The 21,791-nt window shown below is 50.6% G+C and overlaps 1 long non-coding RNA gene across 1 annotated transcript in view; it reads right to left on the minus strand.

Moving 5' to 3' along the window:
- Positions 1-244: 244 nt before the first annotated feature.
- The window catches only part of LOC134364884 (uncharacterized), a 33,145-nt gene continuing 11,598 nt past the window's right edge, over positions 245-21,791 (minus strand). The window contains exons 2-4 of the long non-coding RNA XR_010021907.1: positions 17,741-17,857; positions 15,856-16,111; positions 245-1,100 (exon numbers count right to left, since the gene is read on the minus strand). This is a non-coding gene — a long non-coding RNA (uncharacterized LOC134364884). The remainder of the gene's footprint in view (positions 1,101-15,855; positions 16,112-17,740; positions 17,858-21,791) is intronic.

Below are 21,791 nucleotides of genomic sequence, written 5' to 3' on the forward strand. Positions count from 1 at the left end.
TAACCCGGAAGTGGTTAATCTCCCTTTGGGATGCTCAAGCGAGAGCCATCCCTTCCTTGGGAAATTAACCCTAAATTGGGGTTCTCTCCCTGCATTTATTTTCCAGACCAGGAAGTTACAGGAAGAGAACAAAGGTGGGGTTATAGTTTAACGATATAGGCTGGTAACTTTCAGTGAAGAAAGCCAGATGACATTCCAGCGAGGCAATCAAGTGGTCCTGTCAACGCAAGCTTGATCTTAGCAAACATTCCTTCTTACAGCAATTTCTCAGTATCTTTACTTAACAATCAGTAACTAGTCTGTCTTTGAGCCAGCAACCTGCTGTGCCACAATTCATTGTCTTACACCAGAGACTTACAGTCTGAGGAGAATTTCCTGTCCTTGCAAGGTCAATATTTGAAACTGCAAGGCTTTGGAAAACCAGGCCCTGTGAAGTACATATGCTTTTTAGTATATTCCACAAACTGAGATCATGGGCTTGGAAATGCCTTGAAAAAGATGTCAAGTGTGATCCAGGGGGAGGAAATATTACTGCCGAATGGTTACTATAGGTGTCAGTGTTAGTGCGCCCCAACTACATCTTCTCCCTGCTGAATCCTGACTTCACCTTTCTGTATTTGCAGTCCTACCACGACTTGATAAAACAGTGAGATGCTCCCCACCGCACATGGAGTATAATAGGTAGGAGGGGGAAGGTGGATGGCAGGTCTGGGGAGCCTCAGCATGGGGGATGGGGTGGGAGGTGGGAGGGTTACAGGTGAGCACAATGAGGTGGATGCACAGGTTTTGACATGTGTAGAGCCAAGCTGTGGTCCCAGCTGTGCCAGTGACTCACATGTGGCCTCAGACAATTCATGTCCATTCTCTGGACTGGTACTTGTGACTCTTGGTTCCTGGGGTCCCCTTCCCATGCCATGGTCCTCTGGTTGTGTGTCATAGTCACTGCATTGATCACCAAAGTGGTCCTTTCTGTTCCTCATTCTTTCCATTCTCCACCACCTCTGGCCACAGGAACAATGATGTGGACCGCAAATGTCACCAGTCCCAACTGAAGGGGAAGCTTCAGGTCCTTGTGATGGAGAACGTGGCCTTGCAGCTCCCTATGGAAAAACTCAAGTCATCCAAGCTCCTGCCACAAGAAGTGAGTGTCTGCAGCACAGGGTTTTGGTTTTATGGGGGTGGGAGTAGAGAGGAAGGTGGCAGCCTGTCCGTTCTGCAGCCACTCCCTCCATGGCTCACGCCCCTGTCTCTGGGCAGGTGCACACTTCGAGGGAGGGGCATGGCCTGAGTCACATCCAGGAGCCAGAGACATGCTTGGCTGATATACGCAGGTGGACAGGTAAGCTGGGACTGGGGTGGCCTAGGGGCACGTGAGGGAAGAGAACGAGGTGTGTGCCAGCAGATGGCAAGTCTGCTCGCCTGAGCCTCAGTGTCCCCCATCTGCAAAGAGGGGTGGGGTGCCCATTGTCAGCGACCCACAGTTGTCTTCTGCACAAGAATGTGAAGAACTCTGTTTGAAAGTGGTTTGTATGATTGAACATCATCTGGCCATAAGGAATGATTAGCCAGGAAGCCATGGTCTGGGGTGAGGAGCCTGAATTAGGAGCTATGGGTCGAGAAGAGGGTTTTGTGAAACTCCAGAGTCCAGAGGCCCTTCTCATCCAATTCCTTTCTCAGCAGAGCCTCCATCCCTGAAGCCTCCAGCAGGGCCCAGCGAGGAAGAACGGTGGCTGCAGGTGGAGGCTGAGCAGCTGGAGAGCCTGGTGGGTCAGTTCCAGGCTCAGGTAAAGGACAACAAGGGTCTGAACCACCTGAACCAGGAGCAGGAGAAGCAGCTTCTGGAGCTGGGTTGGGCTACTGGGCTCTGAGGCAAGCAGCCCAGGCAAGTGCTGGAGGGCATGCAGTGCCACCACACCACCACCAGCTGCCTGCTGTCCCAGGCCCGTGAACTCCAGGAGCATGTGGCTAAGCTGTGGACTGGCCTCATCAGGCTGGTGTCCTACCCGCCCTGCCAGCCTGCCCTCCACCCTCAACCCCTGGGCCTTTGTTTCCCCACCTGTAAAATGGGGTGGTGGAGGCCTCACATGAAATGGTACCTAGGAAGACACCTTGTGAGCCAGTGTCCTGTGCCCCCTTCCCTGTGCCATGGGTCTCCATCTGCATCAGGTGGCCACTGATTGCTTCTCTCCACTCATACCAATTAGAACAAGGAGGTCACCAGTGCACTGCAGTCGGGGCAGCATGTGAAGATGTAGCTGGCTGAGAAGTTGGACCAGAAAAGAAAAAGACTGAAGTAAGAAAAAAAGAGGAAAACACCAAGATGAAGGAGAAAACACCCAAAAGAAGAACAAAATACCCAAAAAAGTACAAAATATCCATAAAAGGAAGAAAACACCCAAAAGAAGAAGAAAACAACCAAGAAAGGAAGAAAACCCCAAGCAGAAGAAAACAGACAAAATAGGAAAACATCCCAAAGAAGAAGAAATTACCAAAGAGGAAGAAAACACCCCCAAATGAAGAAAAAAACTACAAAGAAGTTGAAAACACCTAGAACAAGAAGAAAACACCCCAAACAGGAACACCCCAGCAAAAAGAAGAAAACCACAACATAAAGAAGAAACTCCCCGAAAAGAAGACAACCTGAATAAAAAGAACCCAAGAGAAGGAAGAAAAATCTCCCCCAAATAAGAAAACCCCAGCAAAAGAAGAAACCTCTCCAAAAGAAAACCCTAAAAAAAGAATAGCCTCTAAAAGAAAAAAAAAAAAAACACAAATAGAACAAAATCCCAATGAAAATAAAACTCCAACAGAAAGAAGAACCCCCAAAAGAAAAAGATCCCCCCATGAAAACAAGAAAAACATCAAAAAAGCCCCAAAAGAAGAAAAAAAACAAAACCCCAAGAAAAAGAAAATCCCAACAAAAAGAAAACCCCAACAAGAAAACACCCCAAAAGAAGAAAACCCCAGCAAAAAAAACCCCCACAACATAAAGAAGAAATTCCCCCAAGAGAAAACCCCAAAAGAAGACAACCTGAACAAAAAGAACCCAAGAGAAAGAAGAAAAAATCTCCCGCAAATAAGAAAACCCCAGCAAAAGAAGAAACTTCCCCAAAAGAAAACCCTAAAAAAAGAAAACTCCCATAAAAGAAGAAAAACAAAAACCCAAATAGAACAAAATCCCAATGAAAATAAAACTCTAACAGAAAGAAGACCCCCCAAAAAGAAAAAGATCCCCCCATGAAAACAAGAACACCAAAAAACCCCAAAAGAAGAAAAAGCCCAGAAAAGAAAGCCCCAAGAAAAAGAAAATCCCAACAAAAAGAAAAACCCAACAAAAAGAAAACACCCCAAAAGAAGAAAACCCCAGCAAAAAGAAGAAACCCAAAATAAAGAAAACCAAAAACTCCCCAAGAATAAAACTCCCACAATAACAAGAAAACCCTAAGAAACCCCCCCAAAAGAACCACCCCCTAAAAATAGAAACCACCCCAAAAAGAAAAACCTATTGAAGAGAAGAAAACCCAAAAAGAAGTGAACCAAAAAAAAAGGAGAAAACAAAAAAAAGGATAGAAAAATACACACAGAAAAAAAAAAAAAACCAGAAATACAACAAAGAAGAAAAATAGTAAAAAACCAGAGAGAAAAAACAGGAAAAAGGAAAAAGAAAAAACATAAAAGAAAAACCAAAAATAAAAAAATAGGAAAAAAAGAAAAAACAACAACAAAAAAAGAAAGCAGCACGGTGCCCTTCCCAGTAGTCCAGGCTCCCTTCTGGGGCCTGTAGGGGAAGACCAGTACAATTGGTCCCTTGGGTAGGCAAGGCCAGGGGGCCCAAGGGTCAGGCCAGGGGGTCTTTAGTGCCAGGGCAGGCCAAGGAAGCACCTAGGGCAGGCCTATGAGGCCAGGGGTGGCGTTAGTGGGAGGCCAGACCAGGCCAGGGTGGCCCTTCACACCAAGAAAGGCCAAGGGATTCCTGGACAGGCCAGTCAAGGGGGCACTTAGGCAGTGCCTTTAGTGGCAGGGTGGCCCTTATGGCACTGCCCCAGTAGGGGCAGACCAGTAAAGAGGGGCCACATGGCAGGCCAGGCCAGTGGGTTCCTTGGGCAGAACAGGACAGGCCAGCCATTAGTGGTAGGAGGCACTTGGCAGCATGCCTGGCCAGGGCAGGCCTTAGTGGCAGGCGAGGGCACAGGGGCCCTAGGGGCAGCCCAGGCCATGGGGGCACTTAGCAGAAAGCAAGCCAAGACAGGACTTGCCAGGGTAGTCCTTGTCTCTGGGCCAGTATGGGCCAGGTGGGCCCATAGTGCAAGGCCTGGCATGCTAGGGGTGCATTAGGGGCAGGCCAGGCAGGGACAGAGGAGTCTTAGGAGCAGGCAAGGCCAGTCTAGAGGGTCCCTAGAGGCAGGCTGGCCCAGTGGGTCCCTAAGGGCAGACCAGCCAGCTGGACCACTTGGTGTGAGGCCAGGCCAAGGAAGCACACAGGGCAGGCCTGCCAGGCCAAAGGGTCCCCAGGGGGGCCAGTCTGGGCCAAGGAAGCACTTGGAGTAGGTCTGGCAGGTCCTTAGCAGAAGGGGGACCTCAGCGGCAGGGAGGCCCTGAACAGTAGGCCTGGACATGGAGGCCCTTAGCAACAAGTGTGCTTGGCCAGGCGGGCCCTTAGTGCCAGCCCAGGACAGGGAAGCTCTGAGGCAGTGGGGGTCTCGTACAGGCCTGACCAGGACCACCCTTAGTGGCAGTGGGGCCATTAAAAGGGGGCCTGTCCAGGGCAGCCCTTAGTGGCAGGCCAGGAAACGCCAGAGGTGCCCTTAGTGGCGGGGCAGGTGGGGGGCCAGGGACTCTCTTAGAGGCAGAGCAGACCAGGCCAAGGGGGTCTTAGGGGGGCTCTTTCTCTCTTTCTTTCTCTTTCTCTTTCCCTTCCTTCCCTTCCCTTCTTTCCTTCCCTTCCCTTCCCTTCCTTAGACAAAAGGGCCAGTGGTGTATTTGATGTTGAATCCTGATACAAGTTCTGATTTGCCATCTGTTAGGAGGAATGGGGTTCGGATGGTTTCTGCTAGTGTTGAAAGGAATCATATCATGGCTGGAGGCCATGATGAGAGGATCAATCATGTAAATTCTTCAGTGGTGATAAAGGAGGGTTGATAGGGTGTAGGATCTATTTACAAGTAGGACTGATACGAGGATGATTTCTAGGGTGACTTCGTATGAAATTGTTTGGGCTACTGCTTGTTACTTATCAGTGGGCGTCCAATCTGGTACAGGCTCCTGCGGGGAGAACAGGGCTCTTGTTACTCATGTGAACAGCATCTCTTCTGTGTAGACACAGATGGATCCAGTTGGGTGTTAGGAGTTTGGCGTGAATGATGTGGAGTAAGTTTTGTCATCGTTGAACTTGAACACTTTCTTAGTTGGTGGCTGCTTTTAGGCCAACAGTGGATGGCTGGTGGCCGCTCTCTATAGGGGGCTGTGCCCCATGTCTACAGAGCTGCGCCCCTTTAGACCAACATTGGAATTTACACTTAGAGTAGGATGTGCTTTAGGTAAATCTAAAGTTGAACCGAAATTCTGTGCTGGACAAGCAGCTGTCACCAGGCTCGGCTGGCTTTTCACCTCTGCTTGTAGGTCTCGTCTCTACTTTGTCACACAGATGGGTTTGTCCTTATGACCTCCCTGAGTAGCTCATCTGGTTTTGGGGTTTTTGGCTAAAGTTCTCTTTGTCAAAGTTACTCTAGTTAATCCATTACTAACTTCCTTCCCTTCTTCCCTCCTTCCTTACCTCCCTTCCTTTTTTCCTTCCTTCTCTTTCCTTCCTTTCTTTACTTTCTTTCTTTCCTCCCTTCCTCCCTTCCCTGCTCTCCCTTCCTTCCTGCCTCACCTTTCTTCCTTCCCTCACAGCCTTTTATTTTCTTTCCTTCCTTCTTTCTTTCTTTCTCTTTCTTTCTTTCTTTCACAGCCTTTTATTTTCTTTCCTTCTTTCTTTCTTTCTTTCCTTCTTTCTTTCTTTTCTTTTCTTTTCTTTCTTCTTTCCTTCCTTTCTTCCTTTTTTCTTTCCTTCTTTCTTTCTTTCTTGGGGTCCCTATGGTCTCCAGGCCAGGGGAGCCCTTACTGGAAATCCAGGTGAGGCCACAACAGGGGGTTACTTAGAGGCAGGTCATTCCGGGCCAGGGGGGCCATAGGTGGGCTCTTTTCTTCCTGCCTTTCCTGCCTTCCTGCCTTCTCTCCTTGCCTTCCTTTCCTCATTTCCCTCCCTTCCCTGCTGTCCTGCCTTCCCTGCCTTCCTCCCTTCCTGCCTTCCCTGCCTTCCCTGCCTTCCCTGCCTTCCCTGCCTTCCTGCTTTCCCTGCCTTCCCGCCTTCCCTGCCTTCCCACCTTCCTGCCTTCCCTGCCTTCCATGCCTTCCTGCCTTCCCTGCCTTCCTGCCTTCCCTGCCTTCCCTGCCTTCCTGCCCTCCCTGCCTTCCTGCCTTCCTGCCTTCCCTGCCTTCCTGCCTTCCTGCCTTCCCTCCCTTCCTGACTTCCTGCCTTCCCTCCCTTCTTTCTGTTCCTGTCTTTTCTTCCTTCCTTCCTTCCTTCTCTCCTTCTTTCTTTCTGGGGGCTCTCTCTCTCTCTTATTTCCTTCTTTCTTCTAGCCCACCTATGTCCCTCCTGGCCTGCCCTGCCATTAGCAGGCAGGAGGCCCTGGTCTGGACTCCCCTTGGGCCCCCAAGAAAGAAAGAAAGACCCCCCCCAGGGCACCCTAGCCTGGCCTGCCTCTAAGAGACGCCCTGGCCCGCCTGTCCTGCCCTACTACTAACGGTGCCCCTGGACTTTCCTGGCCTGCCACTAACGGTCCCTGGCAGGCCCCCTGCTAAAGGCCCCATCCACTATGGGTGGGCCTGACCAGGTCTACAGAAGAGATTCACTGGCTGGGCTCACCTCAGGGCTGCCCTGGCCTGACCTGGCCCGCTTCTAAGAGACCCCCAGGGCAGGCCAGGCCAGCCCAGGGGTTCTCTCACAGGCAGGCCAGGCCAGGGGGACCATAGCACTAAGCAGGCCAAGGGAGCTGTGGGCCAGGCCATTCAAAGAAGGCCCTTCGTGTCAGGGCAAGCCAGGCCACGTGATCTGTTAGAGGAAGGCCGGGAGGCTCTTACCACCAAGAGGGGCCAAGGGAGCCCAGGAACAGGCCACTCAAGGGCAGGAACTTAGCGGCACGGTGGCCCTATTACAGTGGCCCACTAGGCGCAGACTAGTAATGGGAGGCCCTATGGCAGGACAATTAGTGGGTTCTCGGGCAGGAAAAGCCAGGCTGGCCCTTAGTGGTAGGAGGCCCTTGGCAGCATGTCTGCCTAGGGCAGCCCTTAATGGCAGGTGAGGGCACAGGGGCAGGCCAGGCCGTGGGTGCCCTTAGTGGAAGGGAAGCCCAGGCAGGGGAGCCCATAGTGGCAGATGAGGCCAGGACAGAGGTGGCCCAGAGTGCCATACCAGGACAGGCCAGCAGGGCCCTTGGAACAGCTCAGGACAGGTCAGGCGGTCCTTGGCTTTGAGCCAGGCTGGGCCGGACCAGCAGGGTCCTAGGTCCAGGCCACGTTATGGGGGAGCTGGGGTAGGACTACCTGGCCAGGGGAGCCCTAGTGGCAGGCCAGTCTAGGCCTAGGGTGACCTAGGAGCAATCGAGGCCACTCTAGGGGGTCCATAGGGGCAGGCAAGGCCAGTGGGGCTGTTAGTACCAGGCAAGACCAGGAAGGCCCCAGGTGCAGGCCAGCCAGGTGACCCCTTAGAGCCAGTCAAGGCCAAGGAAGCACTTGAAGCAGGCCTAGCAGGCGCTTAGCAGAAGGGAGGCCATTAATGGCAATGGGGCCCTGAATAGTATGTCTTGCCATGGAGGCCCTTAGCACCAAGTGTGCTTGGCCAGGCGGGCCCTTAGTGCCATCCCAGGACAGAGCAGCTCTGAGGCAGTGGGGGTCTCATGCAGGCCTGGCCAGGACCACCCTCAGTGGCAGTGGGGCCATAAAGGGGGGCCTGTCCAGGGCAGCCCTTAGTGGCAGGCCAGGAAACGCCAGAGGTGCTCTTAGTGGCGGGGCAGGTGGGGGGCCAGGGACTCTCTTAGAGGCAGAGCAGACCAGGCCAAGGGGGTCCTAGGGGGGCTCTTTCTCTCTTTCTTTCTCTTTCTCTTTCCCTTCCTTCCCTTCCCTTCTTTCCTTCCCTTCCCTTCCCTTCCTTAGACAAAAGGGCCGGTGGTGTATTTGATGTTGAGTCCTGATACAAGTTCTGATTTGCTGTCTGTTAGGTGGAATGGGGCTTGGCTGTTTTCTGCTAGTGTTGAAAGGAATCATATCATGGCTGGAGGCCATGACGAGAGGATCAATCATGTAAATTCTTCAGTGGTGATGAGGAAGGGTTGATACGGTGTAGGATCTATTTGCAAGTAGGACTGATATGAGGATGATTTCTAGGGTGACTTAGTATGAAATTGTTTGGGCTACTGCTTGTTACTTATCAGTGGGCGTCCGATCTGATACAGGCTCCTGCAGGGAGAACAGGGCTCTTGTTACTCACATGAACAGCATCTCTTCTGTGTAGACACAGATGGATCCAGGTGGGTGTTAGGAGTTTGGCGTGAATGATGTGGAGTAAGTTTTGTCATCGTTGAACTTGAACACTTTCTTAGTTGGTGGCTGCTTTTAGGCCAACAGTGGATGGCTGGTGGCCGCTCTCTATAGGGGGCTGTGCCCCATGTCTACAGAGCTGCGCCCCTTTAGACCAACATTGGAATTTACACTTAGAGTAGGATGTGCTTTAGGTAAATCTAAAGTTGAACCGAAATTCTGTGCTGGACAAGCAGCTGTCACCAGGCTCGGCTGGCTTTTCACCTCTGCTTGTAGGTCTCGTCTCTACTTTGTCACACAGATGGGTTTGTCCTTATGACCTCCCTGAGTAGCTCATCTGGTTTTGGGGTTTTTGGCTAAAGTTCTCTTTGTCAAAGTTATTCTAGTTAATCCATTACTAACTTCCTTCCCTTCCTTCCCTCCTTCCTTACCTCCCTTCCTTTATTCCTTCCTTCTCTTTCCTTCCTTTCTTTACTTTCTTTCTTTCTTTCCTCCCTTCCTCCCTTCCCTGCTCTCCCTTCCTTCCTGCCTTGCCTTTCTTCCTTCCCTCACAACCTTTTATTTTCCTTCCTTATTAAAATTTTCTCTTTCTTTCTTTGTTTCTTTGTTTCTTTGTTTCTTTCTTTGTTTCTTTGTTTCTTTGTTTCTTTCTTTCTTTCTTTTCTTTCTTTCTTTCTTCTTTCCTTCCTATCTTCCTTTTTTCTTTCCTTCTTTCTTTCTTTCTTTCTTGGGGTCCCTATGGTCTCCAGGCCAGGGGAGCCCTTACTGGAAGTCCAGGCGAGGCCAGAACAGGGGGTTACTTAGAGGCAGGTCATTCCGGGCTAGGGGGGGCCATAGGTGGGCTCTTTTCTTCCTGCCTTTCCTGCCTTCCTGCCTTCTCTCCTTCTTGCCTTCCTTTTCTCCTTTCCCTCCCTTCCCTGCCTTCCCTGCCTTCCTCCCTTCTAGCCTTCCCTGCCTTCCCTGCCTTCCTCCCTTCCTGCCTTCCCTGCCTTCCTGCCTTCTCTGCCTTCCCTGACTTCCCTGCCTTCCTGCCTTCCCTCCCTTCCTGACTTCCTGCCTTCCCTCCCTTCCTGACTTCCTGCCTTCCTGCCTTCTCTCCTTCTTGCCTTCCTTTTCTCCTTTCCCTCCGTTCCCTGCCTTCCCTGCCTTCCTCCCTTCTAGCCTTCCCTGCCTTCCCTGCCTTCCTCCCTTCCTGCCTTCCCTGCCTTCCTGCCTTCCCTGCCTTCCTTGACTTCCCTGCCTTCCTGCCTTCCCTGCCTTCCCTGCCTTCCCTGCCTTCCTGCCTTTTTGCCTTCCCTGCCTTCCTGCCTTCCCTGCCTTCCTGCCCTCCCTGCCTTCCCTGCCTTCCTGCCTTCCTGCCTTCCCTGCCTTTCCTGCCTTCCTGCCTTCCCTCCCTTCCTGACTTCCTGCCTTCTCTCCTTCTTGCCTTCCTTTTCTCCTTTCCCTCCCTTCCCTGCCTTCCCTGCCTTCCTCCCTTCTAGCCTTCCCTGCCTTCCCTGCCTTCCTCCCTTCCTGCCTTCCCTGCCTTCCTGCCTTCCTAGCCTTCCCTGACTTCCCTGCCTTCCTGCCTTCCTGCCTTCCCTGCCTTCCTGCCTTCCTGCCTTCCCTCCCTTCCTGCCTTCCTGCCTTCCCTCCCTTCCTGACTTCCTGCCTTCCCTCCCTTCTTTCTGTTCCTGTCTTTTCTTCCTTCCTTCCTTCTTTCCTTCCTTCCTTCCTTCCTTCTCTCCTTCTTTCTTTCTGGGGGCTCTCTCTCTCTCTTATTTCCTTCTTTCTTCTAGCTCACCTATGAACCTCCTGGCCTGCCCTGCCATTAACAGGCAGGAGGCCCTGGTCTGGACTCCCCTTGGGCCCCCAAGAAAGAAAGAAAGACCCCCCCCCAGGGCACCCCAGCCTGGCTTGCCTCTAAGAGACGCCCTGGCCTGCCTGTCCTGCCCTACCACTAACAGTGCCCCTGGACTTTTCAGGCCTGCCACTAACGGTCCCTGGTAGGCCCCCTGCTAAAGGCCCCATCCACTATGGGTGGGCCTGACCAGGTCTACAGAAGAGACCCACTGGCTGGGCTCACCTCAGGGCTGCCCTGGCCTGACCTGGCCCGCTTCTAAGAGACCCCCAGGGCAGGCCAGGCCAGCCCAGGGGTTCTCTCACAGGCAGGCCAGGCCAGCCCAGGCGTTCTCTCACAGGCAGGCCAGGCCAGGGGGACCATAGCACTAAGCAGGCCAAGGGAGCTGTGGGCCAGGCCATTCAAAGAAGGCCCTTCGTGTCAGGGCAAGCCAGGCCACGTGATCTGTTAGAGGAAGGCCGGGAGGCTCTTACCACCAAGAGGGGCCAAGGGAGCCCAGGAACAGGCCACTCAAGGGCAGGAACTTAGCGGCACGGTGGCCCTATTACAGTGGCCCACTAGGCGCAGACTAGTAATGGGAGGCCCTATGGCAGGACAATTAGTGGGTTCTCGGGCAGGAAAAGCCAGGCTGGCCCTTAGTGGTAGGAGGCCCTTGGCAGCATGTCTGCCTAGGGCAGCCCTTAATGGCAGGTGAGGGCACAGGGGCAGGCCAGGCCGTGGGTGCCCTTAGTGGAAGGGAAGCCCAGGCAGGGGAGCCCATAGTGGCAGATGAGGCCAGGACAGAGGTGGCCCAGAGTGCCATACCAGGACAGGCCAGCAGGGCCCTTGGGACAGCTCAGGACAGGTCAGGCGGTCCTTGGCTTTGAGCCAGGCTGGGCCGGACCAGCAGGGTTCTAGGTCCAGGCCAGGTTAGGGGGGAGTTGGGATATGACTACCTGGCCAGGGGAGCCCTAGTGGCAGGCCAGTCTAGGCCTAGGGTGACCTAGGAGCAATCCAGGCCACTCTAGGGGGTCCATAGGGGCAGGCAAGGCGAATGGGGCTGTTAGTACCAGGCCAGACCAGGAAGGCCCCAGGTGCTGGCCAGCCAGGTGACCCTTTAGTGCCAGTCCAGGCCAAGGAAGCACTTGAAGCAGGCCTGGCAGGTGCTTAGCAGAAGGGGAGCCATTAGTGGCAATGTGGCCCTGAATAATAGACTTGGCCATGGAGGCCCTTGGTGTCAAGTATTCTGTTGTAGGCACACAAAATGGACTAAAACAGAAAATCGTACCAGGAGCAGGGTACTGCTTATAACAAACACTTGAAAATGTGGAAATGGCTTTGGAGCTGGGTGTTGCAGAGCATTTGGAAGAGTCTGGAGGACTCAGAAGAAGAACAAATGATGAGTGAAAGTTTGGAATGTCTTAGAGACCTAGTAAATGTTGGTGAGCAGAGTGCTCATGGACATACGGATTGTAAAGACCATTCAAAGGAGGTCTCAGATAGAAATAAGGAGTTTATTGGAAACTGGGGCAAAGATCACCCTTGCTGTGATCTGGCAAAGAACGTGGCTGCATTGTGTCCATGCCCTAGGACTTTGTGGAAGCTGGAACTTAAGAGTTGTGAACCAGAGTATTTAGTGGAAGAAATGTCTAAGCAGCAAAGCATTAAGGAAGCTGCATGGCTACTTGTAACAGCCTACTCTGAGCTATGGCAGCAAAGGCATGACAGAAAGCCAGAACTGGAAAGGGAAGCAGAGCGTAAAGATTTGGAAATTTTGAAGCCTGGTCATGTTGTAGAGAAGAAGAGAGAATTTTCAGAAGGAAAATTCAGTGGTACTAAGAAGATTAACACAAAGGAACGGGATTATCAAGAGAAGGACAAAAAGGCCCTGAAGGCATTGCAGAAGCCTCTGGGGCCAACTATTCAATTTCAGGCCCAAAGATCTTGGGAGACAAAACGGTCTTGGGGAAGTGGCTTCAGGAGCCCTCCATGGTCTCACTGCTCAGGGCCACCTTGGGAAACTGCTTCTAGCACCAGCACCCCGGCTGCTTTGGCTGCTCCAGCTGTGGCTAAATTGGTCCCAGGTGTGGCTGGACCTGCAGCTTTGAGAAATACAAGCCAGAAGCCTTGGTGGTGTCCACGTGGTGTTAGGTCTTCAGTCTCACAGAATGCCAGAGCTCGGAAGGCTTGGGAGCCTCCACCCAGATTTGAAAGGATGTATGGAAAAGGCTGGGGGCTCAGGAAGAGATCTGTCACAGGGGCAGAGTCACCGCAGATAGACTTCACTAGAGCAATGCCAAGTGGAAATGTGGGGTTGGAGTTGCAGCAGAGACCCCATCAGCACCATGTCTAGTGGAGCCATGAGAGCAGGACCGCCATGGAGACCCCAGACCTGTGGAGCTACAGAGTGGAATGACAGCCTGGGATTCCTGAAGTGTGGCCTGCAAGCAGGAAAGCCATAGGAGCAGAGCTGCCCAAGGACTTGGGGACTCAACCCCACACTAGCACGCAGAGGACATGGAACACAGACTCAAGGTGCATGATTCACCATCTTTGAGATTTAATGCTTGCTCTTGGGATTTTGGACTTGCTTAGGACCTGCTACCCCTGTCTTTTGGCCTATTTCTATCTTTTGGAATGGGACTATGTACCTTATGTTTGTCCCACCACTGTATCTTGGAAGTAGTAACTTGTATTGATTTCACAGACGGGACTTTAAACTTTGGACTCTTGAGTAGAAACAAGTTAAGACTGTGGGGGTGAAATGAATGTATTTGCATGTGAAAAGGACACAAGTTATGGGGGACCAGGGGCAGACCATGCCATAGTGAATGGATTGAAAATGGTGGTCAGGGGTGTGGTTCTGAAAGCTTTGAAAGAAGAGCACCTGTGAGTCTCTCTCTCTCTCTGCTCTCTGTGTTTCCATCATCTTGCAATGTGAGACCCCCGGGTCACTGTTGCCACCACCAGATGGACTTTGTACTTCCTAGCCTCAGAAACTGTAAGCAATAAATTTCATTTTTCTTAGTAAATTACCCAGTTCTAAGTATTCTGTTGTAGCAAGACAAAACAGACTAAAACGGGGGCCATGAGGCAGGCAAGGCCAGTAGGTCTCTTGTATGCCTGGCCAGGCCTGCCGTTAGTGGCAGTGGGGGGCCTTAGCAGCATGCCTGGCCAGGGCAGCCCTTAGTGGCAGGTCAGGAAAGGCCAGGGGTGCTATTAGTGGGAGGGCAGGCCAAGGGGGCCCTGGGGCAGGCCATTTGAAGGGGCCCCTAGTGGTAGGCCAGGCTGGGAAGGGGAGGGCTTTAGCAATGTTTTATCATTTATACTTGGCCAGAAAATTTTCTTTTTCATTAAAGTATCATACATACATTTATGAGATGTTTATTTTAATAATTATCCTGATTTTTGTGGTTTCTTCAGAATTTACATTTATGTTTTTTTCCACTCCCACATTTGTGTATTTTTATTTGAGTCAAATTTATTTCATTAAACATTGAAAGTGAATACATGGTTTTTGTTGGGTTTTTATTATTCAAATAAACAGCTTTCAGATTTATTAGTCTGTCAATTCTGTCATTATCCTCTCTCCTGATAATTTGATTTCATTTTTTTGTGTTTAGTACATCCATTCTCCTGTGACTCTTAGGTTAGTTATTATTAGTTTCTTACCTTCTTATGATGAATAAGTACTTTCAGAATATTTTGATATTTATTGTTTAATACTGACATACAAGGGTGTGAGTTTGCTTTAGAAAAGAAATTTGACTTTATCTGCTTCGTTTTAGCATTTAACTATGATGGACTTTAGTATGATTTTCTCCTCTTTTCTTTTTTATTCCCAGTCAGGGTTTGCCAATTTATTGGGGTTCTTTAGTCTGTGGATTGATGTGTTATACCCATTTTGGAAAATCTTTGGCCATTACACCTTCAGTGATGGCTTCTGCCTCCTTCTCTCTCCCGTGTCTGTCCCTCTCTGAGTCCAATTACCCATGCGCAGTTGTAATGAGGTTCATCCATCTCTGCTTCTTCTCTCTTCCTCAGGGAAGGCCCTTCAGGGATTTGGATGGAAATCCTAGTAGGTCACTGGTCAACCATGAAAGACTGTGACAAATCCACTTGTGACCTTTGGAGGTCTCAGCCTGCTGCTTTAGCACCCATGCCCTGCAGCTTGCAAATGTGGCAAAAATCTTGAGGAACCAATCAGCAGGCCCTGTCGTTCTGGAGAAACATTATCTCCCGAGCACTTTGAGATTCAGGCAGATTTTACTCTGACTTTTAGGAACCCCTGGCCTGGCTCTTCAATCCTCCACGGTCATCCTCAAAACACAGAGAATGTCCTGTGGAAAACACCGACCATGTTGGTGCTTCTCAAGTCATGTGATCTCTTTTGCGAGCACCAGCCCTGAGTGAGCAACCAATACTTCCCTGGTTTCTCTGTCCCCCACATGGGATGAATGTGATCATCGGTCCCTGCTGAGAATTAGCAAAAACGCTGCCCTAGAAGTCACCCTCTCTGAAATTCCAATTCATGCAATTATTGTTTCCACAACTGTATTATGCCCTCTGGTTTACACAGCAATACATGCTTTGCCTTTTTGTTCAATTAGACATCAGTCCTGAAGCTCTTTTCATTACCAATACGTGACTTCCTTAATTTTTATAAAAGTTAATAATGTATGTTTATGGAACCGCTTATCTCTAAACAGACATTGGCTGGTTCTCAATCTTTTGCTACCAAACCTGCACAAATGAATATAGAGATAAATTTAAATGGACCCAGTACAAAAGGCTTGAGAACTCCTTCCACACTAAGACTGATAGCAAAGCTGGGGAGGTAGTCATATCATATGCTAAAACAAATATTTTTAAATTGTACATCTTTTCACTTGTAAATAGTTCTTTAAAATTTTTTAGTGAGGTGTATCATGCTTAGAAAAAATTACATAGGATGTTCTAAGTTTAAACATTAATGTCACATAAACTCTGCAGACTGGACACACACTAATGAATAGACTGTGCAGATGTCAGGCTCGCAGTGTGTCCATCCTGACCTCAATTCCCTCCTCTCCCCAGATGTGACCACTACTCGGAAATTTTATAGTTATTCTTTTTGTCTTCACCATCTATCATGTATCACTAAGAAGTGTTCTGTTTAACTTTGCCTCTTTTAACCTTTCCATGAAAGGATATTAATAGAATTACCCCGAACATGGTCATGGCTGGTTTTACTGCCCAAGTTTGTTTCACACACCACGCTCTAACCAACTGAGCAAACTGGCTAGTCCTCACCGTAAGTTTTTGTTTTAGGGTAGGGGCAACAATTCTGTTCTGTTTTACTCTATTTTACCAGTTTACATAATACCTAATTAAATTATGTAATTGTATAACAAATTCAACAGGCATAAAAAGGTTTGAAAACAACGTAAGTGGCTGTGGGCAGGCATTGGGCTCACCTGGTTGGAGCAGAAGTTGAAGATCCTCCCTGAGAGGAGCCTCCAGGCTTGGATGTCCCTTTGGCCATGGTCACCAATCAGTGAATTTCATGAAGGGGATGGGGCCTTCCTGAACTGGAGAGCCCAGGAGATGGACGTCTGCTACACTGGCTGCTGTTCGGTTTTTTGCCGTTCCCATCAGAACCAGTTGGGGTGGGAGAGGGACAGTACCCAAAGGAAGCAGCGGTGATGCTGCCTAAAGAAGCTGCCAGAGAAGCTGCCAGAAAAAGAGAAAAAGAAAAGAAGCTGGAAAGGTGTCCTGGCAGGTGAAAACCAAAGGTGTCTGCCTGTGCCCCCTGGTGGTGGCTCTTGGTGGCACAGCTGACCACAGGTGGCGTCAGAATAAAACCAGACCCGCACCTGGCAGGTCTTCTCCTGAGGTTAAAGCCCAAACAATTGTTTTCCCTCCTCCTCCTGTTTCTACCTCATTAGAGAAAAGCAAGACCCAACAAGCCACACATTCACCTGACAAGTTAAACCATGGAGAGGCATGTGAAGAAAGAGTCCACAGTCCCAGTTCCCAGACCAGTCCACGGCCAGATAACCAACAGCCGTGTGTGGGTTCTCTGCACCTCTTCAGGCTGAGGAAAACACATGCAATGTGCCTGTTGTCCCATGCATGTTCCTTGAAAGTGGACTTGGCACTTGAGGCCCTGCGGGCCCAGCTCCACCTGCCCCGTCAATCTGACCTTCGGTTTTATTACCTTTGTCCCCACACAGACCCCTGCTCTGGCCATCCTGGTCAGCTCAGCCTCCAGACAGTCCCTGCACTCTCCCTTCAGCAGAGCCACCTGTCCTTTGAGGCCAACTCTGGTCCCAGGTGAAGGTTTCCTCTTGGATGCTCTTTAGTGCCAATTCTCTGTCATACTTACCTGACACATCCTGTGACACCTGGGGCTATTTGTTATGCATCTTCTGATGACCACATCTGGTCTCCTATTGAGTGGGACTGTTCTCTCTAGAGGCAAGACGTCAGCATCCTCAGCCTTATGGGGAAGACGTGGTTTGCAGCAAGAACCTTTACCCATTCCCTACATTAAGGCTAGAGACAGGGTGGTACCCCAGGAGGAACCCCCAGAGGGGGAAGTGTTGCAGGCAGTAGAGCCCTATATCTGGTATCCAGGTGGGTATGGTGTCCTTAGAAGATGGGAGACAGGAGGGTCAGAGATAGACTGGAGATGTGAGGATGGATGCAGAGAGAGAGAAACGTGAAGATACTGAGCTGCCGGATTTGAAGGTGGAAGAAGGGGCCACGAGCCAAATAGAGCAGGCAGCCTCTGGAAGCTGAAAAAGGCAGGGAAACAGATTCTCACCTGGAGCCTCCAGAAGGAACCAGCCTTGCGTACAGCTTGGTTTGTCACACCTAGCTACAAGGGAGTTTGGAAAGGTACCTTTTAACTGGGTATTCTGTCCAGCCAAACTCTGGCTAGAGTCACTCCCAAAATGGTGACAGGGGAGTTCCCACAAGCCCCAAATCTTCTCAAGATGGGGCCAGTTGGGATTCCAAAGAAAGAATCAGCAAACACCAGGGTGATCTGCCCAAAGCATTTATGAGGGGAACTTGCATCCAGAGGGCTTCGGCGGCATCCTGATGGACTCTGAGAAAAGAGATGTTCTAACCACAATGCCCATAATGAAGGGGTGGGGGTACGTAGTTCATATGAGGGTTTAAGAAATTGGGCTCAGGAGAAATTGCTCTCACTGGTGGGAGCAGAGTGCCGCGGCTGGAAGCCAGGGAGGCAGAGCCACGATGTCCTAAATCAAGGGCCTTGCGCCCAAGCTAGACCGGAGGAGACGAAATAGAAAATGCGCAAGGACGTGACCCCCTCCCCCGGAGTTTCCTTACCTGCGTGGCCTGCTGCGAGCCACTCCTTTTATCTTGGAGAAATTGGACAGCACGCAAAGGTGGGCAGTGCGTGTCAATACTTGATATGAAGAACTCGGTCACAGTTTCTGCTCCCACCTGCAAATGATAGGCCCAGAAAGGCATGAGAGGCTCTGGTTGAGTGGGCATAAAAATCCCACTTGTAAGAACAAGTGTCCTCTGGTAACTGACCTTTGTAGCTAAAATATAAAACTATTTGAGAAGTATGAAAAGAAAAAGAAAAATTGGTTCAGGGCTGAGCTAGTTTCTATGTGTTCAGCAACATGGTTGATCTCTCAGGGTCGGTGCCTGGGAATGTTGAAGGTCCTGCCTGGGTTCAAGCCTGCTGGGGAACACACGCAGCTGGTTGGGCACAGAGGGGTCAAGGCATTCATGTTTCTTGGTCAGGACACAGAAAGAAAGCAGGGATCATGGGAGACCCTACACCTGGTGTTCTTGCTGCCAAGAAGGGGAGAGTGGCTACTGGTTGGTGACTCATGTCTCTGCTACAAACGCTTGCAGGGGTTGGTGGCTTGCGGGTGAAAGGGCCGGGCACCGGCGGGGACTCGGGAGGCGATGTCTGCTGAAGGGGCGGATGCGCTTCCCTCTTTCTCTGGACGCCGAGCGTGCTTACACCTGCAACAGGGACTCTGCAGGTCGGGAGTGATCAACCGGTTTACGAGACCCTTTACTCGGATTGAACAAACAGCCTCATCATGCAGTGACGCATCTTGCAAAAGTCATGATGAAGAGGAGAAAACAGTCCCCGGAATGCTCAGAGTGCAGCCTGACAGGCCGCTGAATAACTTCCACTGCTCCGAATGACAACTCTTTATCCCCTTCTAGTCGAGTGGCTTAGAGAGGCCCAAGGGGACTCTGGCAAAGACCTGTCACTCCTCTGAGAGGCTCTCAGTCTCCTTGCCCAGGGGCTGAGGGACTGGAAAGCAGGTCTGCCTCTGCATCTGCACAGCAGGGCACTCCCTGTTGTGGTCCAGGGCTTCCTGGGCTTTGAATGCCACAGTATCACAGGACACATGACCTTTGCACTGACGCCCCCACACGTGCCCGTTTCGGGAGGAGAGTGTCCAGCTGTGGCTTTGTAGAGCCAGACCCAGTCCACTGCCACCCCCTCGTGATCCCCAGCATCACTTCTAACCACTTCTGATTTCAGCCTGACAACAATCACACCCAGCAGGGACTATGATTGCCATCTCCATTTTGCAGATGAGAAAACTGAGGACTAGAGGTTAGGGATATAGAGCTGGCAGAGCCAGATTTTAAACCCAGAGTGGATGCTCTTAACAGGACACCACACCAGCAACCTAAGCCCTCTCCAGAGATGATTGCAAGGACGGGTGCAGGTTTAGCAAAAACAAAACAGGTTGCCCAGTTATGTATAAATTTCACATAAACAGTATATTTTTTCAGTATAAGTGTGTCCCAAATATTGCATTCTATACTTTATCTGGCAGCCCTAACTGCAAGGCAAAAGCCACAGTACCCCTCTGCACAGGCCTGAGAGAGGAAGCAGCCATGGGACAGGAAAGGTAACGACATGATGTGGGTGTGCAGGATGAGTGCAAGGCTGTCCTCAGAGTCTCCGTGGCTGAGGAACCCATTTCAGAGAACGGGCATAACCACCCTCAGGCTCAGACACAAGCTCTCCTTAGTAGCTTGTGGCTGGCTTGCGGAAGGTGGCAGCGGCGGCTGCCTGGCATCTGGGATGCTTAGGGCAGGGGAGGCAGAGGAATGCAGGTGTGCTGGGAGTTGTGGGGGTTGTGGGCCCTGCAGCACAGCAGCCGGCAGGACCCACCCAGGACCCAGAGCCAGGAAGCGAGCCCCACTTTGTCCCTGATAGCTCTCGGGCAATGCTGGGCCCAGAACGCAGCTGCGTCTCCCTCCTGCTGTTCAGGTGGGAACCAGACACTCAGGATCACCTGGGGCAGGAGCCACCTGTGGGGGGGGGGCCCAAAGCCCGCATAGCACCCCACCCTGTGGTAATGAGTGCTCCCTCGTATTATGTGGTTCTACTGCTGGGGCTCTAATCATTTGACCTCACTGAATCCTCATACACCCCAGGAGGTGGCCACCATTCACAGCTCCATTTTACAGATGGGGACATGGAGGCTCAGAGACATGAAGATCATGAAGCCAGTGAGTGACAGAGCTGGAGACTGAGGCCCCATCTGAGCTCTTGCTTTTAACCACAGCACAACAGACCACTCACAAGTGTCCTCCCATGTCAGGATACACTGAGGTGTGTCATCAGCTCAACCCAGTCTCAGCTTCCATTTTAGATCAACAGATGAAAGGTAACAGTGGCCCCTTCAGCCCACTGAAGGCTCTTCCTGGGAACTCTGGGCCTCACCTGCAGAAAGCTCAGAGGGGCTGTCGCCAAGCCTGCAGGAAGAGTGGCAAAACTGTGCCTGGGAACACGCACTGTGAGGGAAGTGTCCCTCTGCCCAGGTGCGCGCTGAACTGGCCTCAGATGCCCAGGACCAAGTCCCAGCTCTGCAGCTTCCTCTCTCTGTGTGTCTCCGTGTCTGTCTCATCTCTCTCTCTCCATCCCTCCCTCTTTTAACTGAGGCAAGTTCATTAACCTCTTGCCTCCATCACCTTTTCTTTAAAATGGGAATAGTCATTTAGAACCTCACAGAACTTCTGAGGACTCAGTGAGGGTTCATTTGTAAAAGCACTTAGAGGACAGGCAAGAAGCGCCAGCTGTCCCAGGGAGGTAGACAGCACCCTGCAGGGTGACCGGATACACTAGTTATTGCTGTCCACAGCTGAGAAAAGCCCTCAACGTTGTGAGCTCATGCGACCCCATCGGGACCCTGCACTGTGGCTTTCGGGATGGATCTGACGGATCTGAAGCTGCCCGACCGAGAGAAATAAAACGCTGGCACATAAGTTATTTTTAGGCTTTTTAGGAACCACATTAAAAAGGTATACGGACTTCGGGCCAGCCCGTGGCTCATTTGGGAGAGTGTGGTGCTGAGAACACCAAGGCCCCAGGTTCGGATCCTATATAGGGATGGCTCATTGGCTCACTGGTTGAGCGTGGTGCTGACAACACCAAGCCAAGGGTTAAGATCCCCTTACCAGTCATCTTTAAAAAAAAAAAAAAAAAAAAGGTATACGGACTTTGATTTGCAGCCTTCAGAACTGTAAGGAATAAATTCCTGTTGCTTAATCCCAAAAATAAAAAAATAAAATAAAAAGAAACACATGAAGTTAATTTTAACAATATGTATAATAATTTGTATTTAATAATATGAATAATACTTGAAATTTTATTTAACCCAATAAAAAATAAGATCATGTCAACACGTAATCCTGTAAAAATTACTAATGAGAGATTTTACGTTTTGGGTTTTTTTTGTATTAAGTCTTGGAAATCAGTGTGTTTTTTATATTTACAGCACCTCTTAATTCATTAGCCACATTCCAGGTGCTCAGCAGCCACAGGGGGCTTGTGGCTGCCACAGTGGACAGTGCAGATCTAGGACCTGGTGGCTACCCAAGCCCAATCCCCTCATTGTTCAGATATAAAAGGAGGGAGGGAGGGAAATTGACATTGTCACCTGGCTGGCTATGTGCCAGGCTTTGTGCTAGTTGCTCTCATGTACAGGACATCATTTACCCTTCAAAGCAACCCTAGGACCTAGGTTATAATTGTGCTTATTTTTTAAAGACTAAGAAAAGTTAAGTGACTTGCTTGAGGTCACCCAGCAAACAAGAAACAGGGTCAAAATTTTAAGCTTCCAACTCTCCGACTGCCCCCATGGTCTGTTGACACCGATGATGTCCTTAAGGTCACCCCAGTGGTCAAACTCCAAATAGGCCATTGCTTCCTATCCCCCCATGGCCTCACACTCATCTTCCCCCCCATCTCTGACCCCAGCCTTCTGGCTCATCGACCTGCTCAGGGTTTTGGCTGCCAGAAAAGCTGGCCAATCCCAGTAATGGCCAGTCCTGTCCTCCCAGACCATTTCCCCGAGGCTGCTCTTCAGGGTAGGGCTGGGAGGCCTGG

Source organism: Cynocephalus volans, chromosome 16, assembly GCF_027409185.1.
Source record: "Cynocephalus volans isolate mCynVol1 chromosome 16, mCynVol1.pri, whole genome shotgun sequence".
In the NCBI taxonomy this organism is placed as follows: domain Eukaryota; kingdom Metazoa; phylum Chordata; class Mammalia; order Dermoptera; family Cynocephalidae; genus Cynocephalus; species Cynocephalus volans.